We start from the raw sequence: 26,706 nt of genomic DNA on the forward strand, positions 1-26,706 counted from the left end.
TCCAGCAACCCGTTCCCTTGGTGCTAGATGAACGAACGTCTCTCCACTTGCTCAGTTTTGAGAGATAAGTGTGTGTGAAAGCCGTCCTTCACCTAGCTTGTTGGGAACACAAAGTTTCTTTTCAGTTGCAAACTCCATTCCATACATATATATGGGGAGGTACTAGCTCCAACTCGGTTTTACACTGAAAACTGCAGGAACTTCAAACCGGCACTAGGAAACAGACTGAGAAAGCAGAGAAAAAGTGTCTCCTGCAACCCGTTCCCTTGGTGCTAGATGAACGAACGTCTCTCCACTTGCTCAGTTCTGAGAGATAAGTGTGTGTGAAAGCCGTTCTTCACCTAGCTTGTTGGGAACACAAAGTTTCTTTTCAGTTGCAAACTCCATTCCATACATATATATTGGGAAGTACAAGCTCCAACTCGGTTTTACAGTGAAAACTGCAGGAACTTCAAACCGGCACTAGGAAACAGACTGAGAAAGCAGAGAAAAAGTGTCTCCTGCAACCCGTTCCCTTGGTGCTAGATGAACGAACGTCTCTCCACTTGCTCAGTTCTGAGAGATAAGTGTGTGTCAAAGCCGTTCTTCACCTAGCTTGTTGGGAACACAAAGTTTCTTTTCAGTTGCAAACTCCATTCCATACATATATATGGGGAGGTACTACCTCCAACTCGGTTTTACACTGAAAACTGCAGGAACTTCAAACTGGCACTAGGAAACAGACTGAGAAAGCAGAGAAAAAGTGTCTCCTGCAACCCGTTCCCTTGGTGCTAGTTGAACGAACGTCTCTCCACTTGCTCAGTTCTGAGAGATAAGTGTGTGTCAAAGCCGTTCTTCACCTAGCTTGTTGGGAACACAAAGTTTCTTTTCAGTTGCAAACTCCATTCCATACATATATATGGGGAGGTACTAGCTCCAACTCGGTTTGACAGTGAAAACTGCAGGAACTTCAAACCGGCACTAGGAAACAGACTGAGAAAGCAGAGAAAAAGTGTCTCCTGCAACCCGTTCCCTTGGTGCTAGATGAACGAACGTCTCTCCACTTGCTCAGTTCTGAGAGATAAGTGTGTGTGAAAGCCGTTCTTCACCTAGCTTGTTGGGAACACAAAGTTTCTTTTCAGTTGCAAACTCCATTCCATACATATATATGGGGAGGTACTAGCTCCAACTCGGTTTTACACTGAAAACTGCAGGAACTTCAAACCGGCACTAGAAAACAGACTGAGAAAGCAGAGAAAAAGTGTCTCCTGCAACCCGTTCCCTTGGTGCTAGATGAACGAACGTCTCTCCACTTGCTCAGTTCTGAGAGATAAGTGTGTGTGAAAGCCGTTCTTCACCTAGCTTGTTGGGAACACAAAGTTACTTTTCAGTTGCAAACTCCATTCCATACATATATATTGGGAGGTACAAGCTCCAACTCGGTTTTACACTGAAAACTGCAGGAACTTCAAACCGGCACTAGGAAACAGACTGAGAAAGCAGAGAAAAGTGTCTCCTGCAACCCGTTCCCTTGGTGCTAGATGAACGAACGTCTCTCCACTTGCTCAGTTCTGAGAGATAAGTGTGTGTCAAAGCCGTTCTTCACCTAGCTTGTTGGGAACACAAAGTTTCTTTTCAGTTGCAAACTCCATTCCATACATATATATGGGGAGGTACTAGCTCCAACTCGGTTTTACACTGAAAACTGCAGGAACTTCAAACCGGCACTAGGAAACAGACTGAGAAAGCAGAGAAAAAGTGTCTCCTGCAACCCGTTCCCTTGGTGCTAGATGAACGAACGTCTCTCCACTTGCTCAGTTCTGAGAGATAAGTGTGTGTCAAAGCCGTTCTTCACCTAGCTTGTTGGGAACACAAAGTTTCTTTTCAGTTGCAAACTCCATTCCATACATATATATGGGGAGGTACTAGCTCCAACTCGGTTTTACAGTGAAAACTGCAGGAACTTCAAACCGGCACTAGGAAACAGACTGAGAAAGCAGAGAAAAAGGGTCTCCTGCAACCCGTTCCCTTGGTGCTAGATGAACGAACGTCTCTCCACTTGCTCAGTTCTGAGAGATAAGTGTGTGTCAAAGCCGTTCTTCACCTAGCTTGTTGGGAACACAAAGTTTCTTTTCAGTTGCAAACTCCATTCCATACATATATATGGGGAGGTACTAGCTCCAACTCGGTTTGACAGTGAAAACTGCAGGAACTTCAAACCGGCACTAGGAAACAGACTGAGAAAGCAGAGAAAATGTGTCTCCTGCAACCCGTTCCCTTGGTGCTAGATGAACGAACGTCTCTCCACTTGCTCAGTTCTGAGAGATAAGTGTGTGTGAAAGCCGTTCTTCACCTAGCTTGTTGGGAACACAAAGTTTCTTTTCAGTTGCAAACTCCATTCCATACATATATATGGGGAGGTACTAGCTCCAACTCTGTTTTACACTGAAAACTGCAGGAACTTCAAACCGGCACTAGGAAACAGACTGAGAAAGCAGAGAAAAAGTGTCTCCTGCAACCCGTTCCCTTGGTGCTAGATGAACGAACGTCTCTCCACTTGCTCAGTTCTGAGAGATAAGTGTGTGTCAAAGCCGTTCTTCACCTAGCTTGTTGGGAACACAAAGTTTCTTTTCAGTTGCAAACTGCATTCCATACATATATATGGGGAGGTACTAGCTCCAACTCGGTTTTACACTGAAAACTGCAGGAACTTCAAACCGGCACTAGGAAACAGACTGAGAAAGCAGAGAAAAAGTGTCTCCTGCAACCCGTTCCCTTGGTGCTAGATGAACGAACGTCTCTCCACTTGCTCAGTTCTGAGAGATAAGTGTGTGTCAAAGCCGTTCTTCATCTAGCTTGTTGGGAACACAAAGTTTCTTTTCAGTTGCAAACTCCATTCCATACATATATATGGGGAGGTACTAGCTCCAACTCGGTTTTACACTGAAAACTGCAGGAACTTCAAACCGGCACTAGGAAACAGACTGAGAAAGCAGAGAAAAAGTGTCTCCTGCAACCCGTTCCCTTGGTGCTAGATGAACGAACGTCTCTCCACTTGCTCAGTTCTGAGAGATAAGTGTGTGTCAAAGCCGTTCTTCACCTAGCTTGTTGGGAACACAAAGTTTCTTTTCAGGTGCAAACTCCATTCCATACATATATAAGGGGAGGTACTAGCTCCAACTCGGTTTGACAGTGAAAACTGCAGGAACTTCAAACCGGCACTAGGAAACAGACTGAGAAAGCAGAGAAAAAGTGTCTCCTGCAACCCGTTCCCTTGGTGCTAGATGAACGAACGTCTCTCCACTTGCTCAGTTCTGAGAAATAAGTGTGTGTGAAAGCCGTCCTTCACCTAGCTTGTTGGGAACACAAAGTTTCTTTTCAGTTGCAAACTCCATTCCATACATATATATGGGTAGGTACTAGCTCCAACTCGGTTTTACAGTGAAAACTGCAGGAACTTCAGACCGGCACTAGGAAACAGACTGAGAAAGCAGAGAAAAAGTGTCTCCTGCAACCCGTTCCCTTGGTGCTAGATGAACGAACGTCTCTCCACTTGCTCAGTTCTGAGAGATAAGTGTGTGTGAAAGCCGTCCTTCACCTAGCTTGTTGGGAACACAAAGTTTCTTTTCAGTTGCAAACTCCATTCCATACATATATATGGGGAGGTACTAGCTCCAAATCGGTTTTACAGTGAAAACTGCAGGAACTTCAAACCGGCACTGGGAAACAGACTGAGAAAGCAGAGAAAAAGTGTCTCCTGCAACTCGTTCCCTTGGTGCTAGATGAACGAACGTCTCTCCACTTGCTCAGTACTGAGAGATAAGTGTGTGTGAAAGCCGTTCTTCACCTAGCTTGTTGGGAACACAAAGTTTCTTTTCAGGTGCAAACTCCATTCCATACATATATATGGGGAGGTACTAGCTCCAACTCGGTTTTACACTGAAAACTGCAGGAACTTCAAACCGGCACTAGGAAACAGACTGAGAAAGCAGAGAAAAAGGGTCTCCAGCAACCCGTTCCCTTGGTGCTAGATGAACGAACGTCTCTCCACTTGCTCAGTTTTGAGAGTTAAGTGTGTGTGAAAGCCGTCCTTCACCTAGCTTGTTGGGAACACAAAGTTTCTTTTCAGTTGCAAACTCCATTCCATACATATATATGGGGAGGTACTAGCTCCAACTCGGTTTTACACTGAAAACTGCAGGAACTTCAAACCGGCACTAGGAAACAGACTGAGAAAGCAGAGAAAAAGTGTCTCCTGCAACCCGTTCCCTTGGTGCTAGATGAACGAACGTCTCTCCACTTGCTCAGTTCTGAGAGATAAGTGTGTGTGAAAGCCGTTCTTCACCTAGCTTGTTGGGAACACAAAGTTTCTTTTCAGTTGCAAACTCCATTCCATACATATATATTGGGAAGTACAAGCTCCAACTCGGTTTTACAGTGAAAACTGCAGGAACTTCAAACCGGCACTAGGAAACAGACTGAGAAAGCAGAGAAAAAGTGTCTCCTGCAACCCGTTCCCTTGGTGCTAGATGAACGAACGTCTCTCCACTTGCTCAGTTCTGAGAGATAAGTGTGTGTCAAAGCCGTTCTTCACCTAGCTTGTTGGGAACACAAAGTTTCTTTTCAGTTGCAAACTCCATTCCATACATATATATGGGGAGGTACTACCTCCAACTCGGTTTTACACTGAAAACTGCAGGAACTTCAAACCGGCACTAGGAAACAGACTGAGAAAGCAGAGAAAAAGTGTCTCCTGCAACCCGTTCCCTTGGTGCTAGTTGAACGAACGTCTCTCCACTTGCTCAGTTCTGAGAGATAAGTGTGTGTCAAAGCCGTTCTTCACCTAGCTTGTTGGGAACACAAAGTTTCTTTTCAGTTGCAAACTCCATTCCATACATATATATGGGGAGGTACTAGCTCCAACTCGGTTTGACAGTGAAAACTGCAGGAACTTCAAACCGGCACTAGGAAACAGACTGAGAAAGCAGAGAAAAAGTGTCTCCTGCAACCCGTTCCCTTGGTGCTAGATGAACGAACGTCTCTCCACTTGCTCAGTTCTGAGAGATAAGTGTGTGTGAAAGCCGTTCTTCACCTAGCTTGTTGGGAACACAAAGTTTCTTTTCAGTTGCAAACTCCATTCCATACATATATATGGGGAGGTACTAGCTCCAACTCGGTTTTACACTGAAAACTGCAGGAACTTCAAACCGGCACTAGAAAACAGACTGAGAAAGCAGAGAAAAAGTGTCTCCTGCAACCCGTTCCCTTGGTGCTAGATGAACGAACGTCTCTCCACTTGCTCAGTTCTGAGAGATAAGTGTGTGTGAAAGCCGTTCTTCACCTAGCTTGTTGGGAACACAAAGTTTCTTTTCAGTTGCAAACTCCATTCCATACATATATAAGGGGAGGTACTAGCTCCAACTCGGTTTGACAGTGAAAACTGCAGGAACTTCAAACTGGCACTAGGAAACAGACTGAGAAAGCAGAGAAAAAGTGTCTCCTGCAACCCTTTCCATTGGTGCTAGATGAACGAACGTCTCTCCACTTGCTCAGTTCTGAGAGATATGTGTGTGTGAAAGCCGTCCTTCACCTAGCTTGTTGAGAACACAAAGTTTCTTTTCAGTTGCAAACTCCATTCCATACATATATATGGGTAGGTACTAACTCCAACTCGGTTTTACAGTGAAAACTGCAGGAACTTCAGACCGGCACTAGGAAACAGACTGAGAAACAGAGAAAAAGTGTCTCCTGCAACCCGTTCCCTTGGTGCTAGATGAACGAACGTCTCTCCACTTGCTCAGTTCTGAGAGATAAGTGTGTGTGAAAGCCGTCCTTCACCTAGCTTGTTGGGAACACAAAGTTTCTTTTCAGTTGCAAACTCCATTCCATACATATATATGGGTAGGTACTAGCTCCAACTCGGTTTTACACTGAAAACTGCAGGAACTTCAAACCGGCACTAGGAAACAGACTGAGAAAGCAGAGAAAAAGTGTCTCCTGCAACCCGTTCCCTTGGTGCTAGATGAACGAACGTCTCTCCACTTGCTCAGTTCTGAGAGATAAGTGTGTGTGAAAGCCGTTCTTCACCTAGCTTGTTGGGAACACAAAGTTACTTTTCAGTTGCAAACTCCATTCCATACATATATATTGGGAGGTACAAGCTCCAACTCGGTTTTACACTGAAAACTGCAGGAACTTCAAACCGGCACTAGGAAACAGACTGAGAAAGCAGAGAAAAGTGTCTCCTGCAACCCGTTCCCTTGGTGCTAGATGAACGAACGTCTCTCCACTTGCTCAGTTCTGAGAGATAAGTGTGTGTCAAAGCCGTTCTTCACCTAGCTTGTTGGGAACACAAAGTTTCTTTTCAGTTGCAAACTCCATTCCATACATATATATGGGGAGGTACTAGCTCCAACTCGGTTTTACACTGAAAACTGCAGGAACTTCAAACCGGCACTAGGAAACAGACTGAGAAAGCAGAGAAAAAGTGTCTCCTGCAACCCGTTCCCTTGGTGCTAGATGAACGAACGTCTCTCCACTTGCTCAGTTCTGAGAGATAAGTGTGTGTCAAAGCCGTTCTTCACCTAGCTTGTTGGGAACACAAAGTTTCTTTTCAGTTGCAAACTCCATTCCATACATATATATGGGGAGGTACTAGCTCCAACTCGGTTTTACAGTGAAAACTGCAGGAACTTCAAACCGGCACTAGGAAACAGACTGAGAAAGCAGAGAAAAAGGGTCTCCTGCAACCCGTTCCCTTGGTGCTAGATGAACGAACGTCTCTCCACTTGCTCAGTTCTGAGAGATAAGTGTGTGTCAAAGCCGTTCTTCACCTAGCTTGTTGGGAACACAAAGTTTCTTTTCAGTTGCAAACTCCATTCCATACATATATATGGGGAGGTACTAGCTCCAACTCGGTTTGACAGTGAAAACTGCAGGAACTTCAAACCGGCACTAGGAAACAGACTGAGAAAGCAGAGAAAATGTGTCTCCTGCAACCCGTTCCCTTGGTGCTAGATGAACGAACGTCTCTCCACTTGCTCAGTTCTGAGAGATAAGTGTGTGTGAAAGCCGTTCTTCACCTAGCTTGTTGGGAACACAAAGTTTCTTTTCAGTTGCAAACTCCATTCCATACATATATATGGGGAGGTACTAGCTCCAACTCTGTTTTACACTGAAAACTGCAGGAACTTCAAACCGGCACTAGGAAACAGACTGAGAAAGCAGAGAAAAAGTGTCTCCTGCAACCCGTTCCCTTGGTGCTAGATGAACGAACGTCTCTCCACTTGCTCAGTTCTGAGAGATAAGTGTGTGTCAAAGCCGTTCTTCACCTAGCTTGTTGGGAACACAAAGTTTCTTTTCAGTTGCAAACTGCATTCCATACATATATATGGGTAGGTACTAGCTCCAACTCGGTTTTAAAGTGAAAACTGCAGGAACTTCAGACCGGCACTAGGAAACAGACTGAGAAAGCAGAGAAAAAGTGTCTCCTGCAACCCTTTCCCTTGGTGCTAGATGAACGAACGTCTCTCCACTTGCTCAGTTCTGAGAGATAAGTGTGTGTGAAAGCCGTCCTTCATCTAGCTTGTTGGGAACACAAAGTTTCTTTTAAGTTGCAAACTCAATTCCATACATATATATGGGGAGGTACTAGCTCCAACTCGGTTTTACAGTGAAAACTGCAGGAACTTCAAACCGGCACTAGGAAACAGACTGAGAAAGCAGAGAAAAAGTGTCTCCTGCAACCCGTTCCCTTGGTGCTAGATGAACGAACGTCTCTCCACTTGCTCAGTTCTGAGAGATAAGTGTGTGTCAAAGCCGTTCTTCACCTAGCTTGTTGGGAACACAAAATTTCTTTTCAGTTGCAAACTCCATTCCATACATATATATGGGGAGGTACTAGCTCCAACTCGGTTTGACAGTGAAAACTGCAGGAACTTCAAACCGGCACTAGGAAACAGACTGAGAAAGCAGAGAAAAAGTGTCTCCTGAAACCCGTTCCCTTGGTGCTAGATGAACGAACATCTCTCCACTTGCTCAGTTCTTAGAGATAAGTGTGTGTGAAAGCCGTTCTTCACCTAGCTTGTTGGGAACACAAAGTTTCTTTTCAGTTGCAAACTCCATTCCATACATATATATGGGGAGGTACTAGCTCCAACTCGGTTTTACACTGAAAACTGCAGGAACTTCAAACCGGCACTAGGAAACAGACTGAGAAAGCAGAGAAAAAGTGTCTCCTGCAACCCGTTCCCTTGGTGCTAGATGAACGAACGTCTCTCCACTTGCTCAGTTCTGAGAGATAAGTGTGTGTCAAAGCCGTTCTTCACCTAGCTTGTTGGGAACACAAAGTTTCTTTTCAGTTGCAAACTCCATTCCATACATATATATGGGGAGGTACTACCTCCAACTCGGTTTTACACTGAAAACTGCAGGAACTTCAAACCGGCACTAGGAAACAGACTGAGAAAGCAGAGAAAAAGTGTCTCCTGCAACCCGTTCTCTTGGTGCTAGATGAACGAACGTCTCTCCACTTGCTCAGTTCTGAGAGATAAGTGTGTGTGAAAGCCGTTCTTCACCTAGCTTGTTGGGAACACAAAGTTTCTTTTCAGTTGCAAACTCCATTCCATACATATATATGGGGAGGTACTAGCTCCAACTCGGTTTTACAGTGAAAACTGCAGGAACTTCAAACCGGCACTAGGAAACAGACTGAGAAAGCAGAGAAAAAGTGTCTCCTGCAACCCGTTCCCTTGGTGCTAGATGAACGAACGTCTCTCCACTTGCTCAGTTCTGAGAGATAAGTGTGTGTCAAAGCCGTTCTTCACCTAGCTTGTTGGGAACACAAAGTTTCTTTTCAGTTGCAAACTCCATTCCATACATATATATGGGGAGGTACTAGCTCCAACTCGGTTTGACAGTGAAAACTGCAGGAACATCAAACCGGCACTAGGAAACAGACTGAGAAAGCAGAGAAAAAGTGTCTCCTGCAACCCGTTCCCTTGGTGCTAGATGAACGAACGTCTCTCCACTTGCTCAGTTCTGAGAGATAAGTGTGTGTGAAAGCCGTTCTTCACCTAGCTTGTTGGGAACACAAAGTTTCTTTTCAGTTGCAAACTCCATTCCATACATATATATGGGGAGGTACTAGCTCCAACTCGGTTTTACACTGAAAAATGCAGGAACTTCAAACCGGCACTAGGAAACAGACTGAGAAAGCAGAGAAAAAGTGTCTCCTGCAACCCGTTCCCTTGGTGCTAGATGAACGAACGTCTCTCCACTTGCTCAGTTCTGAGAGATAAGTGTGTGTGAAAGCCGTTCTTCACCTAGCTTGTTGGGAACACAAAGTTTCTTTTCAGTTGCAAACTCCATTCCATACATATATAAGGGGAGGTACTAGCTCCAACTCGGTTTGACAGTGAAAACTGCAGGAACTTCAAACCGGCACTAGGAAACAGACTGAGAAAGCAGAGAAAAAGTGTCTCCTGCAACCCTTTCCATTGGTGCTAGATGAATGAACGTCTCTCCACTTGCTCAGTTCTGAGAGATATGTGTGTGTGAAAGCCGTCCTTCACCTAGCTTGTTGGGAACACAAAGTTTCTTTTCAGTTGCAAACTCCATTCCATACATATATAAGGGGAGGTACTAGCTCCAACTCGGTTTTACAGTGAAAACTGCAGGAACTTCAGACCGGCACTAGGAAACAGACTGAGAAAGCAGAGAAAAAGTGTCTCCTGCAACCCGTTCCCTTGGTGCTAGATGAACGAACGTCTCTCCACTTGCTCAGTTCTGAGAGATAAGTGTGTGTGAAAGCCGTACTTCACCTAGCTTGTTGGGAACACAAAGTTTCTTTTCAGTTGCAAACTCCATTCCATACATATATATGGGTAGGTACTAGCTCCAACTCGGTTTTACAGTGAAAACTGCAGGAACTTCAGATCGGCACTAGGAAACAGACTGAGAAAGCAGAGAAAAAGTGTCTCCTGCAACCCGTTCCCTTGTTGCTAGATGAACGAACGTCTCTCCACTTGCTCAGTTCTGAGAGGTTAGTGTGTGTGAAAGCCGTCCTTCACCTAGCTTGTTGGGAACACAAAGTTTCTTTTCAGTTGCAAACTCCATTCCATACATATATATGGGGAGGTACTAGCTCCAACTCGGTTTTACAGTGAAAACTGCAGGAACTTCAAACCGGCACTAGGAAACAGACTGAGAAAGCAGAGAAAAAGTGTCTCCTGCAACCCGTTCCCTTGGTGCTAGATGAACGAACGTCTCTCCACTTGCTCAGTACTGAGAGATAAGTGTGTGTGAAAGCCGTTCTTCACCTAGCTTGTTGGGAACACAAAGTTTCTTTTCAGGTGAAAACTCCATTCCATACATATATATGGGGAGGTACTAGCTCCAACTCGGTTTTACACTGAAAACTGCAGGAACTTCAAACCGGCACTAGGAAACAGACTGAGAAAGCAGAGAAAAAGTGTCTCCAGCAACCCGTTCCCTTGGTGCTAGATGAACGAACGTCTCTCCACTTGCTCAGTTCTGAGAGATATGTGTGTGTGAAAGCCGTCCTTCACCTAGCTTGTTGGGAACACAAAGTTTCTTTTCAGTTGCAAACTCCATTCCATACATATATATGGGGAGGTACTAGCTCCAACTCGGTTTTACACTGAAAACTGCAGGAACTTCAAACCGGCACTAGGAAACAGACTGAGAAAGCAGAGAAAAAGTGTCTCCTGCAACCCGTTCCCTTGGTGCTAGATGAACGAACGTCTCTCCACTTGCTCAGTTCTGAGAAATAAGTGTGTGTGAAAGCCGTTCTTCACCTAGCTTGTTGGGAACACAAAGTTACTTTTCAGTTGCAAACTCCATTCCATACATATATATTGGGAGGTACAAGCTCCAACTCGGTTTTACAGTGAAAACTGCAGGAACTTCAAACCGGCACTAGGAAACAGACTGAGAAAGCAGAGAAAAAGTGTCTCCTGCAACCCGTTCCCTTGGTGCTAGATGAACGAACGTCTCTCCACTTGCTCAGTTCTGAGAGATAAGTGTGTGTCAAAGCCGTTCTTCACCTAGCTTGTTGGGAACACAAAGTTTCTTTTCAGGTGCAAACTCCATTCCATACATATATATGGGGAGGTACTAGCTCCAACTCGGTTTTACACTGAAAACTGCAGGAACTTCAAACCGGCACTAGGAAACAGACTGAGAAAGCAGAGAAAAAGTGTCTCCTGCAACCCGTTCCCTTGGTGCTAGATGAACGAACGTCTCTCCACTTGCTCAGTTCTGAGAGATAAGTGTGTGTCAAAGCCGTTCTTCACCTAGCTTGTTGGGAACACAAAGTTTCTTTTCAGTTGCAAACTCCATTCCATACATATATATGGGGAGGTACTAGCTCCAACTCGGTTTTACAGTGAAAACTGCAGGAACTTCAAACCGGCACTAGGAAACAGACTGAGAAAGCAGAGAAAAAGTGTCTCCTGCAACCCGTTCCCTTGGTGCTAGATGAACGAACGTCTCTCCACTTGCTCAGTTCTGAGAGATAAGTGTGTGTCAAAGCCGTTCTTCACCTAGCTTGTTGGGAACACAAAGTTTCTTTTCAGTTGCAAACTCCATTCCATACATATATATGGGGAGGTACTAGCTCCAACTCGGTTTGACAGTGAAAACTGCAGGAACTTCAAACCGGCACTAGGAAACAGACTGAGAAAGCAGAGAAAAAGTGTCTCCTGCAACCCGTTCCCTTGGTGCTAGATGAACGAACGTCTCTCCACTTGCTCAGTTCTGAGAGATAAGTGTGTGTGAAAGCCGTTCTTCACCTAGCTTGTTGGGAACACAAAGTTTCTTTTCAGTTGCAAACTCCATTCCATACATATATATGGGGAGGTACTAGCTCCAACTCTGTTTTACACTGAAAACTGCAGGAACTTCAAACCGGCACTAGGAAACAGACTGAGAAAGCAGAGAAAAAGTGTCTCCTGCAACCCGTTCCCTTGGTGCTAGATGAACGAACGTCTCTCCACTTGCTCAGTTCTGAGAGATAAGTGTGTGTCAAAGCCGTTCTTCACCTAGCTTGTTGGGAACACAAAGTTTCTTTTTAGTTGCAAACTGCATTCCATACATATATATGGGTAGGTACTAGCTCCAACTCGGTTTGACAGTGAAAACTGCAGGAACTTCAAACCGGCACTAGGAAACAGACTGAGAAAGCAGAGAAAAAGTGTCTCCTGCAACCCGTTCCCTTGGTGCTAGATGAACGAACGTCTCTCCACTTGCTCAGTTCTGAGAGATAAGTGTGTGTGAAAGCCGTCCTTCACCTAGCTTGTTGGGAACACAAAGTTTCTTTTCAGTTGCAAACTCCATTCCATACATATATATGGGTAGGTACTAGCTCCAACTCGGTTTGACAGTGAAAACTGCAGGAACTTCAGACCGGCACTAGGAAACAGACTGAGAAAGCAGAGAAAAAGTGTCTCCTGCAACCCGTTCCCTTGGTGCTAGATGAACGAACGTCTCTCCACTTGCTCAGTTCTGAGAGATAAGTGTGTGTGAAAGCCGTCCTTCACCTAGCTTGTTGGGAACACAAAGTTTCTTTTCAGTTGCAAACTCAATTCCATACATATATATGGGGAGGTACTAGCTCCAACTCGGTTTTACACTGAAAACTGCAGGAACTTCAAACCGGCACTAGGAAACAGACTGAGAAAGCAGAGAAAAAGTGTCTCCTGCAACCCGTTCCCTTGGTGCTAGATGAACGAACGTCTCTCCACTTGCTCAGTTCTGAGAGATAAGTGTGTGTGAAAGCCGTTCTTCACCTAGCTTGTTGGGAACACAAAGTCTCTTTTCAGGTGCAAACTCCATTCCATACATATATATGGGGAGGTACTAGCTCCAACTCGGTTTGACAGTGAAAACTGCAGGAACTTCAAACCGGCACTAGGAAACAGACTGAGAAAGCAGAGAAAAAGTGTCTCCTGCAACCCGTTCCCTTGGTGCTAGATGAACGAACGTCTCTCCACTTGCTCAGTTCTGAGAGATAAGTGTGTGTGAAAGCCGTTCTTCACCTAGCTTGTTGGGAACACAAAGTTTCTTTTCAGGTGCAAACTCCATTCCATACATATATATGGGGAGGTACTAGCTCCAACTCGGTTTGACAGTGAAAACTGCAGGAACTTCAAACCGGCACTAGGAAACAGACTGAGAAAGCAGAGAAAAAGTGTCTCCTGCAACCCGTTCCCTTGGTGCTAGATGAACGAACGTCTCTCCACTTGCTCAGTTCTGAGAGATATGTGTGTGTGAAACCGTTCTTCACCTAGCTTGTTGGAAACACAAAGTTTCTTTTCAGGTGCAAACTCCATTCCATACATATATATGGGGAGGTACTAGCTCCAACTCGGTTTGACAGTGAAAACTGCAGGAACTTCAAACCGGCACTAGGAAACAGACTGAGAAAGCAGAGAAAAAGTGTCTCCTGCAACCCGTTCCCTTGGTGCTAGATGAACGAACGTCTCTCCACTTGCTCAGTTCTGAGAGATAAGTGTGTGTGAAAGCCGTTCTTCACCTAGCTTGTTGGGAACACAAAGTTTCTTTTCAGGTGCCAACTCCATTCCATACATATATATGGGGAGGTACTAGCACCAACTCGGTTTGACAGTGAAAACTGCAGGAACTTCAAACCGGCACTAGGAAACAGACTGAGAAAGCAGAGAAAAAGTGTCTCCTGCAACCCGTTCCCTTGGTGCTAGATGAACGAACGTCTCTCCACTTGCTCAGTTCTGAGAGATAAGTGTGTGTGAAAGCCGTTCTTCACCTAGCTTGTTGGGAACACAAAGTTTCTTTTCAGGTGCAAACTACATTCCATACATATATATGGGGAGGTACTAGCTCCAACTCGGTTTGACAGTGAAAACTGCAGGAACTTCAAACCGGCACTAGGAAACAGACTGAGAAAGCAGAGAAAAAGTGTCTCCTGCAACCCGTTCCCTTGGTGCTAGATGAACGAACGTCTCTCCACTTGCTCAGTTCTGAGAGATAAGTGTGTGTGAAAGCCGTCCTTCACATAGCTTGTGGGGAACACAAAGTTTCTTTTCAGTTGCAAACTCCATTCCAAACATATATATGGGGAGGTACTAGCTCCAACTCGGTTTTACACTGAAAACTGCAGGAACTTCAAACCGGCACTAGGAAACAGACTGAGAAAGCAGAGAAAAAGTTTCTCCTGCAACCCGTTCCCTTGGTGCTAGATGAACGAACGTCTCTCCACTTGCTCAGTTCTGAGAGATAAGTGTGTGTGAAAGCCGTTCTTCACCTAGCTTGTTGGGAACACAAAGTTTCTTTTCAGTTGCAAACTCCATTCCATACATATATATGGGGAGGTACTAGCTCCAAATCGGTTTGACAGTGAAAACTGCAGGAACTTCAAACCGGCACTAGGAAACAGACTGAGAAAGCAGAGAAAAAGTGTCTCCTGCAACCCGTTCCCTTGGTGCTAGATGAACGAACGTCTCTCCACTTGCTCAGTTCTGAGAGTTAAGTGTGTGTGAAAGCCGTTCTTCACCTAGCTTGTTGGGAACACAAAGTTTCTTTTCAGGTGCAAACTCCATTCCATACATATATATGGGGAGGTACTAGCTCCAACTCGGTTTGACAGTGAAAACTGCAGGAACTTCAAACCGGCACTAGGAAACAGACTGAGAAAGCAGAGAAAAAGTGTCTCCTGCAACCAGTTCCCTTGGTGCTAGATGAACGAACGTCTCTCCACTTGCTCAGTTCTGAGAGATAAGTGTGTGTGAAAGCCGTTCTTCACCTAGCTTGTTGGGAACACAAAGTTTCTTTTCAGGTGCAAACTCCATTCCATACATATATATGGGGAGGTACTAGCTCCAACTCGGTTTGACAGTGAAAATTGCAGGAACTTCAAACCGGCACTAGGAAACAGACTGAGAAAGCAGAGAAAAAGTGTCTCCTGCAACCCGTTCCCTTGGTGCTAGATGAACGAACGTCTCTCCACTTGCTCAGTTCTGAGAGATAAGTGTGTGTGAAAGCCGTCCTTCACCTAGCTTGTTGGGAACACAAAGTTTCTTTTCAGTTGCAAACTCCATTCCAAACATATATATGGGGAGGTACTAGCTCCAACTCGGTTTTACACTGAAAACTGCAGGAACTTCAAACCGGCACTAGGAAACAGACTGAGAAAGCAGAGAAAAAGTTTCTCCTGCAACCCGTTCCCTTGGTGCTAGATGAACGAACGTCTCTCCACTTGCTCAGTTCTGAGAGATAAGTGTGTGTGAAAGCCGTTCTTCACCTAGCTTGTTGGGAACACAAAGTTTCTTTTCAGTTGCAAACTCCATTCCATACATATATATGGGGAGGTACTAGCTCCAACTCGGTTTGACAGTGAAAACTGCAGGAACTTCAAACCGGCACTAGAAAACAGACTGAGAAAGCAGAGAAAAAGTGTCTCCTGCAACCCGTTCCCTTGGTGCTAGATGAACGAACATCTCTCCACTTGCTCAGTTCTGAGAGATAAGTGTGTGTGAAAGCCGTTCTTCACCTAGCTTGTTGGGAACACAAAGTTTCTTTTCAGGTGCAAACTCCATTCCATACATATATATGGGGAGGTACTAGCTCCAACTCGGTTTGACAGTGAAAACTGCAGGAACTTCAAACCGGCACTAGGAAACAGACTGAGAAAGCAGAGAAAAAGTGTCTCCTGCAACCCGTTCCCTTGGTGCTAGATGAACGAACGTCTCTCCACTTGCTCAGTTCTGAGAGATAAGTGTGTGTGAAAGCCGTTCTTCACCTAGCTTGTTGGGAACACAAAGTTTCTTTTCAGGTGCAAACTCCATTCCATACATATATATGGGGAGGTACTAGCTCCAACTCGGTTTGACAGTGAAAACTGCAGGAACTTCAAACCGGCACTAGGAAACAGACTGAGAAAGCAGAGAAAAAGTGTCTCCTGCAACCCGTTCCCTTGGTGCTAGATGAACGAACTTCTCTCCACTTGCTCAGTTCTGAGAGATAAGTGTGTGTGAAAGCCGTTCTTCACCTAGCTTGTTGGGAACACAAAGTTTCTTTTCAGTTGCAAACTAGATTCCATACATATATATGGGGAGGTACTAGCTCCAACTCGGTTTTACACTGAAAACTGCAGGAACTTCAAACCGGCACTAGGAAACAGACTGAGAAAGCAGAGAAAAAGTGTCTCCTGCAACCCTTTCCATTGGTGCTAGATGAACGAACGTCTCTCCACTTGCTCAGTTCTGAGAGATAAGTGTGTGTGAAAGCCGTCCTTCACCTAGCTTGTTGGGAACACAAAGTTTCTTTCAGTTGCAAACTCCATTCCATACATATATATGGGTAGGTACTAGCTCCAACTCGGATTTACAGTGAAAACTGCAGGAACTTCAGACCGGCACTAGGAAACAGACTGAGAAAGCAGAGAAAAAGTGTCTCCTGCAACCCGTTCCCTTGGTGCTAGATGAACGAACGTCTCTCCACTTGCTCAGTTCTGAGAGATAAGTGTGTGTGAAAGCCGTCCTTCACCTAGCTTGTTGGGAACACAAAGTTTCTTTTCAGGTGCAAACTCCATTCCATACATATATATGGGGAGGTACTAGCTCCAACTCGGTTTGACAGTGAAAACTGCAGGAACTTCAAACCGGCACTAGGAAACAGACTGAGAAAGCAGAGAAAAAGTGTCTCCTGCAACCCGTTCCCTTGGTGCTAGATGAACGAACGTCTCTCCACTTGCTCAGTTCTGAGAGATAAGTGTGTGTGAAAGCCGTTCTTCACCTAGCTTGTTGGAAACACAAAGTTTCTTTTCAGGTGCAAACTCCATTCCATACATATATATGGGGAGGTACTAGCTCCAACTCGGTTTGACAGTGAAAACTGCAGGAACTTCAAACCGGCACTAGGAAACAGACTGAGAAAGCAGAGAAAAAGTGTCTCCTGCAACCCGTTCCCTTGGTGCTAGATGAACGAACGTCTCTCCACTTGCTCAGTTCTGAGAGATAAGTGTGTGTGAAAGCCGTTCTTCACCTAGCTTGTTGGGAACACAAAGTTTCTTTTCAGGTGCCAACTCCATTCCATACATATATATGGGGAGGTACTAGCACCAACTCGGTTTGACAGTGAAAACTGCAGGAACTTCAAACCGGCACTAGGAAACAGACTGAGAAAGCAGAGAAAAAGTGTCTCCTGCAACCCGTTCCCTTGGTGCTAGATGAACGAACGTCTCTCCACTTGCTCAGTTCTGAGAGATAAGTGTGTGTGAAAGCCGTTCTTCACCTAGCTTGTTGGGAACACAAAGTTTCTTTTCAGGTGCAAACTCCATTCCATACATATATATGGGGAGGTACTAGCTCCAACTCGGTTTGACAGTGAAAACTGCAGGAACTTCAAACCGGCACTAGGAAACAGACTGAGAAAGCAGAGAAAAAGTGTCTCCTGCAACCCGTTCCCTTGGTGCTAGATGAACGAACGTCTCTCCACTTGCTCAGTTCTGAGAGATAAGTGTGTGTGAAAGCCGTCCTTCACCTAGCTTGTGGGGAACACAAAGTTTCTTTTCAGTTGCAAACTCCATTCCAAACATATATATGGGGAGGTACTAGCTCCAACTCGGTTTTACACTGAAAACTGCAGGAACTTCAAACCGGCACTAGGAAACAGACTGAGAAAGCAGAGAAAAAGTTTCTCCTGCAACCCGTTCCCTTGGTGCTAGATGAACGAACGTCTCTCCACTTGCTCAGTTCTGAGAGATAAGTGTGTGTGAAAGCCGTTCTTCACCTAGCTTGTTGGGAACACAAAGTTTCTTTTCAGTTGCAAACTCCATTCCATACATATATATGGGGAGGTACTAGCTCCAACTCGGTTTGACAGTGAAAACTGCAGGAACTTCAAACCGGCACTAGGAAACAGACTGAGAAAGCAGAGAAAAAGTGTCTCCTGCAACCCGTTCCCTTGGTGCTAGATGAACGAACGTCTCTCCACTTGCTCAGTTCTGAGAGTTAAGTGTGTGTGAAAGCCGTTCTTCACCTAGCTTGTTGGGAACACAAAGTTTCTTTTCAGGTGCAAACTCCATTCCATACATATATATGGGGAGGTACTAGCTCCAACTCGGTTTGACAGTGAAAACTGCAGGAACTTCAAACCGGCACTAGGAAACAGACTGAGAAAGCAGAGAAAAAGTGTCTCCTGCAACCCGTTCCCTTGGTGCTAGATGAACGAACGTCTCTCCACTTGCTCAGTTCTGAGAGATAAGTGTGTGTGAAAGCCGTTCTTCACCTAGCTTGTTGGGAACACAAAGTTTCTTTTCAGGTGCAAACTCCATTCCATACATATATATGGGGAGGTACTAGCTCCAACTCGGTTTGACAGTGAAAACTGCAGGAACTTCAAACCGGCACTAGGAAACAGACTGAGAAAGCAGAGAAAAAGTGTCTCCTGCAACCCGTTCCCTTGGTGCTAGATGAACGAACGTCTCTCCACTTGCTCAGTTCTGAGAGAAAAGTGTGTGTGAAAGCCGTCCTTCACCTAGCTTGTTGGGAACACAAAGTTTCTTTTCAGTTGCAAACTCCATTCCAAACATATATATGGGGAGGTACTAGCTCCAACTCGGTTTTACACTGAAAACTGCAGGAACTTCAAACCGGCACTAGGAAACAGACTGAGAAAGCAGAGAAAAAGTTTCTCCTGCAACCCGTTCCCTTGGTGCTAGATGAACGAACGTCTCTCCACTTGCTCAGTTCTGAGAGATAAGTGTGTGTGAAAGCCGTTCTTCACCTAGCTTGTTGGGAACACAAAGTTTCTTTTCAGTTGCAAACTCCATTCCATACATATATATGGGGAGGTACTAGCTCCAACTCGGTTTGACAGTGAAAACTGCAGGAACTTCAAACCGGCACTAGAAAACAGACTGAGAAAGCAGAGAAAAAGTGTCTCCTGCAACCCGTTCCCTTGGTGCTAGATGAACGAACATCTCTCCACTTGCTCAGTTCTGAGAGATAAGTGTGTGTGAAAGCCGTTCTTCACCTAGCTTGTTGGGAACACAAAGTTTCTTTTCAGGTGCAAACTCCATTCCATACATATATATGGGGAGGTACTAGCTCCAACTCGGTTTGACAGTGAAAACTGCAGGAACTTCAAACCGGCACTAGGAAACAGACTGAGAAAGCAGAGAAAAAGTGTCTCCTGCAACCCGTTCCCTTGGTGCTAGATGAACGAACGTCTCTCCACTTGCTCAGTTCTGAGAGATAAGTGTGTGTGAAAGCCGTTCTTCACCTAGCTTGTTGGGAACACAAAGTTTCTTTTCAGGTGCAAACTCCATTCCATACATATATATGGGGAGGTACTAGCTCCAACTCGGTTTGACAGTGAAAACTGCAGGAACTTCAAACCGGCACTAGGAAACAGACTGAGAAAGCAGAGAAAAAGTGTCTCCTGCAACCCGTTCCCTTGGTGCTAGATGAACGAACTTCTCTCCACTTGCTCAGTTCTGAGAGATAAGTGTGTGTGAAAGCCGTTCTTCACCTAGCTTGTTGGGAACACAAAGTTTCTTTTCAGTTGCAAACTAGATTCCATACATATATATGGGGAGGTACTAGCTCCAACTCGGTTTTACACTGAAAACTGCAGGAACTTCAAACCGGCACTAGGAAACAGACTGAGAAAGCAGAGAAAAAGTGTCTCCTGCAACCCTTTCCATTGGTGCTAGATGAACGAACGTCTCTCCACTTGCTCAGTTCTGAGAGATAAGTGTGTGTGAAAGCCGTCCTTCACCTAGCTTGTTGGGAACACAAAGTTTCTTTCAGTTGCAAACTCCATTCCATACATATATATGGGTAGGTACTAGCTCCAACTCGGATTTACAGTGAAAACTGCAGGAACTTCAGACCGGCACTAGGAAACAGACTGAGAAAGCAGAGAAAAAGTGTCTCCTGCAACCCGTTCCCTTGGTGCTAGATGAACGAACGTCTCTCCACTTGCTCAGTTCTGAGAGATAAGTGTGTGTGAAAGCCGTCCTTCACCTAGCTTGTTGGGAACACAAAGTTTCTTTTCAGGTGCAAACTCCATTCCATACATATATATGGGGAGGTACTAGCTGCAACTCGTTTTGACAGTGAAAACTGCAGGAACTTCAAACCGGCATTAGGAAACAGACTGAGAAAGCAGAGAAAAAGTGTCTCCTGCAACCCGTTCCCTTGGTGCTAGATGAACGAACGTCTCTCCACTTGCTCAGTTCTCAGAGATAATTGTGTGTGAAAGCCGTTCTTCACCTAGCTTGTTGGGAACACAAAGTTTCTTTTCAGGTGCAAACTCCATTCCATACATATATATGGGGAGGTACTAGCTCCAACTCGGTTTGACAGTGAAAACTGCAGGAACTTCAAACCGGCACTAGGAAACAGACTGAGAAAGCAGAGAAAAAGTGTCTCCTGCAACCCGTTCCCTTGGTGCTAGATGAACGAACGTCTATCCACTTGCTCAGTTCTGAGAGATAAGTGTGTGTGAAAGCCGTCCTTCACCTAGCTTGTTGGGAACACAAAGTTTCTTTTCAGTTGCAAACTCCATTCCAAACATATATATGGGGAGGTACTAGCTCCAACTCGGTTTTACACTGAAAACTGCAGGAACTTCTAACCGGCACTAGGAAACAGACTGAGAAAGCAGAGAAAAAGTGTCTCCTGCAACCCGTTCCATTGGTGCTAGATGAACGAACGTCTCTCCACTTGCTCAGTTCTGAGAGATAAGTGTGTGTGAAAGCCGTCCTTCACCTAGCTTGTTGGGAACACAAAGTTTCTTTTCAGTTGCAAACTCCATTCCATACATATATATGGGTAGGTACTAGCTCCAACTCGGTTTTAAAGTGAAAACTGCAGGAACTTCAGACCGGCACTAGGAAACAGACTGAGAAAGCAGAGAAAAAGTGTCTCCTGCAACCCGTTCCCTTGGTGCTAGATGAACGAACGTCTCTCCACTTGCTCAGTTCTGAGAGATAAGTGTGTGTGAAAGCCGTCCTTCATCTAGCTTGTTGGGAACACAAAGTTTCTTTTCAGTTGCAAACTCAATTCCATACATATATATGGGGAGGTACTAGCTCCAACTCGGTTTTACAGTGAAAACTGCAGGAACTTCAAACCGGCACTAGGAAACAGACTGAGAAAGCAGAGAAAAAGTGTCTCCTGCAACCCGTTCCCTTGGTGCTAGATGAACGAACGTCTCTCCACTTGCTCAGTTCTGAGAGATAAGTGTGTGTGAAAGCCGTACTTCACCTAGCTTGTTGGGAACACAAAGTTTCTTTTCAGGTGCAAACTCCATTCCATACATATATATGGGGAGGTACTAGCTGCAACTCGGGTTTACAGTGAAAACTGCAGGAACTTCAAACCGGCACTAGGAAACAGACTGAGAAAGCAGAGAAAATGTGTCTCCTGCAACCCGTTCCCTTGGTGCTAGATGAACGAACGTCTCTCCACTTGCTCAGTTCTGAGAGATAAGTGTGTGTGAAAGCCGTTCTTCACCTAGCTTGTTGGGAACACAAAGTTTCTTCTCAGTTGCAAACTCCATTCCATACATATATATGGGGAGGTACTAGCTCCAACTCGGTTTTACAGTGAAAACTGCAGGAACTTCAAACCGGCACTAGGAAACAGACTGAGAAAGCAGAGAAAAAGTGTCTCCTGCAACCAGTTCCCTTGGTGCTAGATGAACGAACGTCTCTCCACTTGCTCAGTTCTGAGAGATAAGTGTGTGTGAAAGCCGTTCTTCACCTAGCTTGTTGGGAACACAAAGTTTCTTTTCAGGTGCAAACTCCATTCCATACATATATATAGGGAGGTACTAGCTCCAACTCGTTTTGACAGTGAAAACTGCAGGAACTTCAAACCGGCACTAGGAAACAGACTGAGAAAGCAGAGAAAAAGTGTCTCCTGCAACCCGTTCCCTTGGTGCTAGATGAACGAACGTCTCTCCACTTGCTCAGTTCTGAGAGATAAGTGTGTGTGAAAGCCGTCCTTCACCTAGCTTGTTGGGAACACAAAGTTTCTTTTCAGTTGCAAACTCCATTCCAAACATATATATGGGGAGGTACTAGCTCCAACTCGGTTTTACACTGAAAACTGCAGGAACTTCAAACCGGCACTAGGAAACAGACTGAGAAAGCAGAGAAAAAGTGTCTCCTGCAACCCGTTCCCTTGGTGCTAGATGAACGAACGTCTCTCCACTTGCTCAGTTCTGAGAGATAAGTGTGTGTGAAAGCCGTCCTTCACCTAGCTTGTTTGGAACACAAAGTTTCTTTTCAGTTGCAAACTCCATTCCATACATATATATGGGTATGTACTAGCTCCAACTCGGTTTTAAAGTGAAAACTGCAGGAACTTCAGACCGGCACTAGGAAACAGACTGAGAAAGCAGAGAAAAAGTGCCTCCTGCAACCCGTTCCCTTGGTGCTAGATGAACGAACGTCTCTCCACTTGCTCAGTTCTGAGAGATAAGTGTGTGTGAAAGCCGTCCTTCATCTAGCTTGTTGGGAACACAAAGTTTCTTTTCAGTTGCAAACTCAATTCCATACATATATATGGGGAGGTACTAGCTGCAACTCGGTTTTACAGTGAAAACTGCAGGAACTTCAAACCGGCACTAGGAAACAGACTGAGAAAGCAGAGAAAAAGTGTCTCCTGCAACCCGTTCCCTTGGTGCTAGATGAACGAACGTCTCTCCACTTGCTCAGTTCTGAGAGATAAGTGTGTGTGAAAGCCGTACTTCACCTAGCTTGTTGGGAACACAAAGTTTCTTTTCAGTTGCAAACTAGATTCCATACATATATATGGGGAGGTACTAGCTGCAACTCTGTTTTACAGTGAAAACTGCTGGAACTTCAAACCGGCACTAGGAAACAGACTGAGAAAGCAGAGAAAATGTGTCTCCTGCAACCCGTTCCCTTGGTGCTAGATGAACGAACGTCTCTCCACTTGCTCAGTACTGAGAGATAAGTGTGTGTGAAAGCCGTTCTTCACCTAGCTTGTTGGGAACACAAAGTTTCTTCTCAGTTGCAAACTCCATTCCATACATATATATGGGGAGGTACTAGCTCCAACTCGGTTTTACAGTGAAAACTGCAGGAACTTCAAACCGGCACTAGGAAACAGACTGAGAAAGCAGAGAAAAAGTGTCTCCTGCAACCCGTTCCCTTGGTGCTAGATGAACGAACGTCTCTCCACTTGCTCAGTTCTGAGAGATAAGTGTGTGTGAAAGCCGTTCTTCACCTAGCTTGTTGGGAACACAAAGTTTCTTTTCAGGTGCAAACTCCATTCCATACATATATATGGGGAAGTACTAGCTCCAACTCGTTTTGACAGTGAAAATTGCAGGAACTTCAAACCGGCACTAGGAAACAGACTGAGAAAGCAGAGAAAAAGTGTCTCCTGCAACCCGTTCCCTTGGTGCTAGATGAACGAACGTCTCTCCACTTGCTCAGTTCTGAGAGATAAGTGTGTGTGAAAGCCGTCCTTCACCTAACTTGTTGGGAACACAAAGTTTCTTTTCAGTTGCAAACTCCATTCCATACATATATATGGGGAGGTACTAGCTCCACATCGGTTGTAAAATGAAAACTGCAGGAACTTCAAACCAGCTCTAAGAAACAGACTGAGAAAGCAGAGAAAAAGTGTCTCCTGCAACCCGTTCCCTTGGTGCTAGATGAACGAACGTCTCTCCACTTGCTCAGTTCTGAGAGATAAGTGTGTGTGAAAGCCGTCCTTCACCTAGCTTGTTGGGAACACAAAGTTTCTTTTCAGTTGCAAACTCCATTCCATACATATATATGGGGAGGTACTAGCTCCAACTTGTTTTTACAGTGAAAACTGCAGGAACTTCAAACCGGCACTAGGAAACAGACTGAGAAAGCAGAGAAAAAGTGTCTCCTGCAACCCGTTCCCTTGGTGCTAGATGAACGAACGTCTCTCCACTTGCTCAGTTCTGAGAGATAAGTGTGTGTGAAAGCAGTCAATCACCTAGCTTGTTGGGAACACAAAGTTTCTTTTCAGTAGCAAACTCCATTCCATACATATATATTGGGAGGTACAAGCTCCAACTCGGTTTTACAGTGAAAACTGCAGGAACTTCAAATCGGCACTAGGAAACAGACTGAGAAAGCAGAGAAAAAGTGTCTCCTGCAACCCGTTCCCTTGGTGCTAGATGAACGAACGTCTCTCCACTTGCTCAGTTCCCAGAGATAATTGTGTTTGAAAGCCGTCCTTCAACTAGCTTGTTGGAAACACAGGGTTTCTTTTCAGTTGCAAACTCCATTCCATACATATATATGGGGAGGTACTAGCTCCAACTCGGTTTTACAGTGAAAACTGCAGGAACTTCAAACCGGCACTAGGAAACAGACTGAGAAAGCAGAGAAAAAGTGTCTCCTGCAACCCGTTCCCTTGGTGCTAGATGAACGAACGTCTCTCCACTTGCTCAGTTCTGAGAGATAAGTGTGTGTGAAAGCCGTCCTTCACCTAGCTTGTTGGGAACACAAAGTTTCTTTTCAGTTGCAAACTCCATTCCATACATAATTATGGGGAGGTACTAGCTCCAAATCGGTTTTACAATGAAAACTGCAGGAACTTCAAACCGGCACTAGGAAACAGACTGAGAAAGCAGAGAAAAAGTGTCTCCTGCAACCCGTTCCCTTGGTGCTAGATGAACGAACGTCTCTCCACTTGCTCAGTTCTGAGAGATAAGTGTGTGTGAAAGCCGTCCTTCACCTAGCTTGTTGGGAACACAAAGTTTCTTTTCAGTTGCAAACTCCATTCCATACATATATATGGGGAGGTACTAGCTCCAACTCGGTTTTACAGTGAAAACTGCAGGAACTTCAAACCGGCACTAGGAAACAGACTGAGAAAGCAGAGAAAAAGTGTCTCCTGCAACCCGTTCCCTTGGTGCTAGATGAACGAACGTCTCTCCACTTGCTCAGTTCTGAGAGATAAGTGTGTGTGAAAGCCGTCCTTCACCTAGCTTGTTGGGAACACAAAGTTTCTTTTCAGTTGCAAACTCCATTCCATACATATATATGGGGAGGTACTAGCTCCAAATCGGTTTTACAATGAAAACTGCAGGAACTTCAAACCGGCACTAGGAAACAGACTGAGAAAGCAGAGAAAAAGTGTCTCCTGCAACCCGTTCCCTTGGTGCTAGATGAACGAACGTCTCTCCACTTGCTCAGTTCTGAGAGATAAGTGTGTGTGAAAGCCGTCCTTCACCTAGCTTGTTGGGAACACAAAGTTTCTTTTCAGTAGCAAACTCCATTCCATACATATATATTGGGAGGTACAAGCTCCAACTCGGTTTTACAGTGAAAACTGCAGGAACTTCAAATCGGCACTAGGAAACAGACTGAGAAAGCAGAGAAAAAGTGTCTCCTGCAACCCGTTCCCTTGGTGCTAGATGAACGAACGTCTCTCCACTTGCTCAGTTCTGAGAGATAAGTGTGTGTGAAAGCCGTCCTTCACCTAGCTTGTTGGGAACACAAAGTTTCTTTTCAGTTGCAAACTCCATTCCATACATATATATGGGGAGGTACTAGCTCCAACTCGGTTTTACAGTGAAAACTGCAGGAACTTCAAACCGGCACTAGGAAACAGACTGAGAAAGCATAGAAAAAGTGTCTCCTGCAACCCGTTCCCTTGGTGCTAGATGAATGAACGTCTCTCCATTGCTCAGTTCTGAGAGATAAGTGTGTGTGAAAGCCGTCCTTCACCTAGCTTGTTGGGAACACAAAGTTTCTTTTCAGTTGCAAACTCCATTCCATACATATATATGGGGAGGTACTAGCTCCAACTCGGTTTTACAATGAAAACTGCAGGAACTTCAAACCGGCACTAGGAAACAGACTGAGAAAGCAGAGAAAAAGTGTCTCCTGCAACCCGTTCCCTTGGTGCTAGATGAACGAACGTCTCTCCACTTGCTCAGTTCTGAGAGATAAGTGTGTGTGAAAGCCGTCATTCACCTAGCTTGTTGGGAACACAAAGTTTCTTTTCAGGTGCAAACTCCATTCCATACATATATATGGGGAGGTACTAGCTCCAACTCGGTTTGACAGTGAAAACTGCAGGAACTTCAAACCGGCACTAGGAAACAGACTGAGAAAGCAGAGAAAAAGTGTTTCCTGCAACCCGTTCCCTTGGTGCTAGATGAACGAACGTCTCTCCACTTGCTCAGTTCTGAGAGATAAGTGTGTGTCAAAGCCGTTCTTCACCTAGCTTGTTGGGAACACAAAGTTTCTTTTCAGTTGCAAACTCCATTCCATACATATATATGGGGAGGTACTAGCTCCAACTCGGTTTTACACTGAAAACTGCAGGAACTTCAAACCTGCACTAGGAAACAGACTGAGAAAGCAGAGAAAAAGTGTCTCCTGCAACCCGTTCCCTTGGTGCTAGATGAACGAACGTCTCTCCACTTGCTCAGTTCTGAGAGATAAGTGTGTGTGAAAGCCGTTCTTCACCTAGCTTGTTTGGAACACAAAGTTTCTTTTCAGTTGCAAACTCCATTCCATACATATATATGGGGAGGTACTAGCTCCAACTCGGTTTTACAGTGAAAACTGCAGGAACTTCAAACCGGCACTAGGAAACAGACTGAGAAAGCAGAGAAAAAGTGTCTCCTGCAACCCGTTCCCTTGGTGCTAGATGAACGAACGTCTCTCCACTTGCTCAGTTCTGAGAGATAAGT

The sequence above is a fragment of the Camelus bactrianus genome, chromosome 13 (assembly GCF_048773025.1).
Source record: "Camelus bactrianus isolate YW-2024 breed Bactrian camel chromosome 13, ASM4877302v1, whole genome shotgun sequence".
Lineage (NCBI taxonomy): Eukaryota > Metazoa > Chordata > Mammalia > Artiodactyla > Camelidae > Camelus > Camelus bactrianus.